The sequence below is a fragment of the Hemitrygon akajei genome, unplaced genomic scaffold (assembly GCF_048418815.1).
Source record: "Hemitrygon akajei unplaced genomic scaffold, sHemAka1.3 Scf000148, whole genome shotgun sequence".
Lineage (NCBI taxonomy): Eukaryota > Metazoa > Chordata > Chondrichthyes > Myliobatiformes > Dasyatidae > Hemitrygon > Hemitrygon akajei.
The window spans coordinates 1,248,315-1,255,915 of record NW_027332034.1 but is presented as its reverse complement, the minus strand read 5'-3'; positions in this window follow the sequence as shown (position 1 = coordinate 1,255,915).

Here is a 7,601-nt window from a genome sequence, read left to right as displayed (position 1 = left end):
AAGATTACATGGGAAAAAATTAATCCTCTGCAAGATCAGAATGGTAATCCATATGAGGAAACAAAATAGATGGGGAGGTCAAGGCGGTGGATGTTCTCTTCATGGACTTTAGCAAGGCACTTGACAAAGTCTCATATGGGAGGTTGGTCAAGAAGGTTCAGTCACTCAGCATTCAAGATGAGATAGTAAATTGGATGATCAAACCTTAGCAACTCAAGTAATCTCTCTTGAAATGTTGTCCTACACCCATTGATGTATTTTGTAAATCTTTTTACAGGTTAAAAATGAGAAGGAATTTGTCTCCAGGGGTCTCAAACACGGCATGCCAGTTTTGCTGTCTCTGTCTAGATGTTTAAAAAGTGGAGCAAGGGATTCAATCGACCATCCTTCCTGCTCAGACTATGGGGAGGGATTCACTCGGGCATTTGACCAACTGGCATGCCAGTCATTTTACACAGGAAAAAGGCCGTTCACCTGCTCAGACAGTGGGAGTGGATTCACTCGGTCATCTCAACTGAAGGTAAGTTCACACTGGGCAAGGCCATTCACCTGTTCTGTGTGTGAGAAAGGATTCAGTCAGTCTTCCCACCTGTGGACACACCAGTCAGTTCACACCGGGCAGAGGCTGTCATCTGCTGAATTTCTGGGAAAGAATGCACTCTGACATCTGACCTAATGGCACACCAGTGAGTTCACACTGGGGAAAAGCCGTTCACTTGCTCAGTCTGCGGGAAGGGATTCACTCAGTCATCCAATCTGCAGAGTCATCAGCGAATTCACACTGGAGAGAGACCATTCAGCTGCTCAGTCTGCAGGAAGTTATTCACTCATTCATCTCACCTACAGAGTCACGAGCGAGTTCACACTGGGGAGAAGCCATTCACATGCTCAGTCTGTGGGAAGGGAGTCACACAGTCATCCACACTACAGAGTCATCAGTGAGTTCACACTGGAGAGAGGCCTTCACCTGCTCAGATTGTGTGGATGGGATTCACTCGGTCATCCCAATTACTGGCACACCAGTCAGTTCACATGGGTGGAAAGCAGTTCACCTGCTCAGAATGTGGGAAAGGATTCACTGAGTCATCCACCCTACAGATACACCAGTGAGATCACACTGGAGAGAGGCCATTTAACTGCTCAGAATGTGGGACGAGAGTCACTCATTCATCCACCCTAGAGAGTCACCAGCAAGTTCACACCGGGGAGAAGCCATTCACCTGCTCAGAATGTGGGAAGGGATTCTCACTGGCATCCCACCTACCGAGACACCAATCAGTTCACACTGGGGAGAGGCCATTCCTCTGCTCAGACTGTGGGAAGGGATTCACTAAATCATCGCATCTGAAGGTACATCCGCATGTTCATGCCGGAGACAGGCCGTTCACCTGCTCAGACTGTGGGAAGACATTCACTCAGTCATCCAATCTACAGAGACATCAGCAAGTTCACACTGGGGAGAGGCCGTTCACCGGCTCAGAATGTGGGAAAGGATTCACTCAGTCATCCCAAGTACTGGCACATCAGTCAGTTCACAATGGGGAGTTGCCGTTGTTATGAATCCCTAGATTTCGTTTGCTGTAGACTGCCATTTTAAGAGAGAGAAATTAAAACGTTAAATCAGTTTGACTTGCAGCTTGTTTACATCGCGTGCAGCTTGTTTAGTTTTAACCGAGGACACAGACACTCAAAGTCAGACGGAGACGAAGGAGGTAAAATGGAAGGATCAAAACCAGGGAACTAGTGGCCAAGAGTCACTGATTACAACTTTCCTATGCCCACCACAAGGGTGGGTTAATTATCGATTCAGCGTACTCAAATGTGTGGTTGTCACCTCGTTTGATCCGTAGGAGTGGATCTGATTTGGGGTATCCTGTGAAGACCACTGATTTGTTTACCCTTGCCTGGGTGTGGTGTGGTAATTCACTTGAAGATGATCCCCTTTGTGACAAGTCACTTTCGATGATAATTCATATGTGGATTTGGAACGAAGACAGATAAAATCTACAGCTACTGTTGTCTCGTTTTACCACCATGAAACCTGTGGTATTAAACATAATTGCCTTCTCTCAACATTTACGATGGATTACAAATATCTCTCTCAGCAGCTATTCCATTGTTGAACAGAACTTTCATACTTTGCCATCTCAAGACTCCAAGTCTTGTTTCTCCCGAGCTCAATAGTTTTGGAGTTATATTTGCACATATATGTATATATACACAAAACAATGTTAACTTTTGTTTATCTTGCTTGTTACTATCTTATAAGTAGATTCTAATAAAGATTGTTTTAACTACAAAAACAGACTCCAGGTCTAGTCTATTGTAAGAGAGTTGGTACAGGATCAGTGGGCTTTAGTCCATTTGAATTTGTATTTGGTCATAGAGTGAGGGGACCTTTGACCTTGTTAAAGGAAAAGTGAATTGATGGGGATGTGCATGTTAACTCGTTAGACTAAGTTTTGAAGTTCAACAATGAACTACTCCAGGCCTGTAGTCTAGCGAGACAAAACTTAAAGATTTCTGAAAACAAAATGAAGTGTTGGTTTGATAAGTGGGCTTGCGAAAGAAAATACCAGGTGGGGGATCAGGTGCTTACCTTATCTCCAATGTTGACATATCCACTTCAGGCAAAACTCAGTGGACTGTATGAAATAGTCTCTCAAATTAATAATGTGAATTATGTTATCAAAACACCCGACCGATGTAAACTAACACAGGTGGTACAGATAAATATAATAAAGCCTTATTTTGACAAGCAGGCACCATCTGTGTGTGTTGTTGTCAAAACATATGAATCTGGCAACCCTGAGAATAAAGCAATTGACTCGTCTGAGACTTTTCACAAGCCAAACATTGTCCCAGTTAGGCTAATGAACTCGGTTGTTCCAGAAAACTTTGATAACAGGTTGGCTCACCTGCAGCCAAAGCAACAACAACAGCTGAAGGAATTAATTCTGCAGTTTAAAGATTTATTTCCCGATGTTCCCAAGCAAACCACTGTCGCAATACATGATGTAGATATTGGTTAAACCGATTAAAGAACACCCATATCGCATGAACGTAGAAAAGTGTAAATAGGCTGAGCAAGAAATTGAAAATATGCTGGAAAATGGTATTATTAGCCCTTCAGCATCAGATTCGAGCTCACCCTGCATTATTGTGCCCAAACCTGATGGTAGTGTTAGATTTTGCAATGATTATAGGAAGGTAAATGCAGTAACAAAAACACATGCCTATTCTATCCCTAGGATGGATGATTGCATCAATAAGGTTGGAAAAGCTGAATTTCTTACAAAGATTGATCTGTTCACAGGGTATTGGTGTATTCCCTTGACGGACAGAGGTAGAAAAAATTCTGCATTTGTGATACCATCTGGTTGTATGAATATAATGTTTTGCTGTTTGGAATGAAAACTGGTCCAGGAACATTCTGGAAAATGAATGATTCTGTAATTCGAGGGTTGGAACACACAGATGCCTATATTGATGACTTAGTCACAGGGAGTGACACTTGAGAAGAGCATATCTCTGCAGTAGAAAAACTGTTTGACAGGTTTTCCCAGGCCAGCCTTACAGTTAACTTAGCTAAGAGTGAATTTGGCCATGCCACTGTGACCTGTCTTGGCTATGTTGTAGGTCAATGCAAGTTGGCTCCTGTTCGGGCAAAAGTCCAGGCAATTTCCTAAATTCCTATTCTGACTGCTAAGAAGGCTCTTAGAAGTTTTCTGGGAATGGATGGATATTATCGTAAGTTCTGTAAGAACTTAGCTGCTATCGCTCTTCCTCTGACCGATCTCCTGAAGAAGGGTGAAAGGTTTCTTCGGAGCGAACCTCGTCAGTAGGCATTTGAACGATTTTAAGTTATTATGTGAGATTAGGCCAATCAATGCTGTCAGCAAATTCAATCTGCAGATTAGAGCTGTGGGTGGCAACAGAAGTCATGGGTGCACAGAAAGTAAAGGAGAGGGCCAAAGAGACAGCCCTGTGGGTTATGTGTGCTGAGGGTCAGAGAAACAGAGGAGATGGAGCCCACTCTTACCACCTGCCGGCGATCTGACAGGAAATCCAGGATTCAGCTACACAAGACAGGGTGAAGGCCAAGGTCTCTGAGCTCCTTGTGGATACTTCATGCCTTTGTATGGCTACTGCTCTGCCTATGACTGCAAGGAACTGCAGAGAACTTTGGAGAGCAGAGAACATCAGAGAATCAAGCCTACACTCCATGGACTCTTCCTATACTTCCACTCCCTCGGAAAAGCAGGCCATATACACAAAAAAACCTCATAACCTGGACATTCTTGCTGCAAACCCGCTCCCCCATCGGGGAAGAGATACAAAAGCTTTAAAGTGCGTAACACCAGGCTGAAGGACGGCTTCCTCTCTGCAGTTATAAGCCAAATGAATGATAAAATGGACTGGACCTCACAATGTAACTCGACGTGACCCTGCACCATATGTCTATCTGTACTGCACTTTCTCTGCAGCCATAATGCTTTGTTACAGTTATTGTTCTGTCGTATATCAGCTCAATGTACTGTTGTAATGTATCGATCTGTGTGGATGGTACGTCAGGCAAGATTTTCACTGATAATAAACGTGATGATAATAAACAAATCCCCCATTTCAATTGTGTGGGAATATTAGACAGACTGAGCTTCTGCTCTGGAAACACAGAAGGAAACTGAACTGTTGTCATTTCTGAGGAAAGCAAATATATGGAAAATGCTTCAATCTCACATTACCATCTGCAGTAACTGGGATCAGGTGACCGGTGGTGGGTCTCCCATATCAATATCAGAATCAGTTTTAATAACACCGGCATATGCCAGGAAATTCGTTGTTAATTGTTAATTCTTAACAAAAGATTTTAACAATTGTGATTTAAAATAAGAATATATATATATATAGTACAAAAATAGAAAAAAATAACACTGTAATAAACTATTTTAATTGTGTGGAACTATTTGACTACTGGGTTGTTGCTTTGGAAATTCTGAAGTGAAGCTTAACTGAACTGTAACATTTATGAGAAGCTCAGAGAAATACAAATGGCTAAATTCTCACATAAATGGGTCATACACCCAGAAACTTTGGCAGCACTTCAGCACGTCGAAACAGTGTATGAAACATGCAGAAAATATTACAGAAAAAAAAACATTGTCCACCCACAATGAGAGGACGTGACAGATCCGGATCTCACTGCCTTGTCTGAAGGGGCAAAAGGTGAAGCTACACGTACACGTAGAGCAGGGACCCGCAGATGCTGCAGATCTGCAGAAAAACGTGAACAGGAAACGGGATCAGGTCACGGGTGGAGGGTCTCCCTCCGGAACCGGTGACTCTGCTCCTCTCCCCTCACACGCTGCCCGACCCATCCGCCGCATTCCCCACATTATTCCATATTTACACCAGATACATGTCTACTTTTCCACACCATATCTACAGCGATCCCTTTCCCTCCACCCCCAGGTCACAGAGTCACGGGCTCGATTCCCATCCCAGTCCGAAACATAATTCAAGCCCAAACAGGAAGTGTTCACGTTTCATTTAAATCAGTTCTGTGTTTATAATCACTAATTTCTATTCACATTCCTCCGGCCTCAGTGGACAGGAACACTGAAACATCAAATGAGAAACAGCAGGAGGTGGCCATTCGGGCCTGTAACCATCAACAAGATGGCGGCTGCTCTCCCATCTCAGCCACGTTTCTGTCCGATCCTCATTTCCTCGATCCCTTCGGTCTCTACACTTCTGCCAGCCTCTTTTTCACGTGAGGACGATCACTGAGTCTTCACCGCCCTCTGTGGAGGGGATTTACAGATATTCACCACCCTCGGAATGGAGACATTTCCCCTCATCACAGTCCCGGACAGTACACCCCCTTTTTCAGAGACTGGGATCTCTGGTTCAACCGGTAATGATGTTGTGCATTTCAATGTGTTCACCTCTCAGTCCTCGATTCTCTAAATGACATTTAGAGTTATCACATTTGATCTTTCTTCAAGTTATGACCCCACCACTCCAGGGATCAGTCAGGTGAATCTTCATAATCTTCTTATAGCAAATACTCTCTAACCTCTTTGCTCATCCTCTATGGAATTAATATCCATCTTCTGCAGCCCCGTGTTGCCCCAAACACTCACCTCCCACACTTGTCAATATTTTCAGCTTCCACCTCCCCTCTCACCTGGATCCACCTCTCACTCCCCAGCTCTTGCCCCATCCCCACCCCTCACCTCTTTCCTCTGACTATTTCCCGTCCACTCTCAGTCCAGAGGGAGGGTCTCGGCCCGAAATGTTGACGGTCCATTTCCCTCCGGCACTTTGTCCTTTGGTCTGTATAACCCGTGTTAGTATGGGGAGCGGGATTTTACACCATATTACAGAGTTAGGGTTAGGGTCAATGGACTTCTCGTTCAGACAACAACATTAATCACGGGTTTCATCACTGAATCCAGTTTTGTGAGATGTAAAATCCCCTGTTTTGTGTCCGGCTGTGCCGTGTTGTTGGTGGAGTGGGCAGCGTGGTGTTTGTCTCTATTCGGGTCACAACACCAGAATTGCCAGAGGGGTCCACACACAGTGTATTAGTCAACAGAAAACCTCTCGTCCCTGCAGTCTTTGTTTCCTGGTAAACTCAACACCTTGACAGTGTGGACCATAGATACCCCTTCCTCTCAGAGTCAGGGAATCATTCAGACAGCTGATCGCTGAGAGGAATTATATTTATTGGCCATTAAAGTTCACCCAGATTCGTTTGGACGGATTTGATGTGGAGTTTGGGGTGTCACAGTGAAAGGGCCGGACGGCCGAACTCTCTCCGTTGTCCAAACATCCTTCCAGGTGAGGCGACACTTCACCTGTGAATCTTCCGGGATCGCCTGTTGTGTCCGCTGCTCCCGATGTGGCCGCCTCTACACTGGTGACACCGGCTCCTCCGCAGTTGTGCTGGGTAGGAATGTTTTTAACGGGTGTCGATATTTTTCTTCCCTTTTGTGCGGGAGGGGTGGGTTTTGGGGGTTGATGATCGGGATGCCGTCCTTTTTGATGCGGGGTGTGTGGAGGGAGTTTCATTTTTTTTCTCTCTGAACGACTTTCATGTTTTCTTTGTTTCGTGGTTCTCTGGAGAAGAAAAATATACTCAGCGTTATTTATGAATACCTGCTTTGATAATAAATTAACCTTTGAACTATGCACTCCGAGCGGGACTTACTTAGTTAGTCACTCAGACAGGAACAGTCTGTGAATGCTCACACCCAGTTGACCGATTCCCCTCACACCACAGATATATCTGTCCAGATAGTCCCCACACAAGACAGGCTGGAGCCAAAAATATTTACTACATGACAGACCCTAAAGACAAATTACAAAATAGTCATAATGGCTTACACACAGAGAACAGACAGAAGCTGGGATAAAATCTAAAGCCGTACGATTCTATACGACTGTTTGCCAGATTGCAATCATTTCAGTGGATATTTCTGTTACTTGGGCCTGTGTTTCTGTCAGGGCCCCTGCAGTATTGTGGCCAGCTCCTCAAGTGCTAGTAGCCAAATTGATTATCTCTCGTGAATTCCTGGCTACTCCATAGGAGAGAA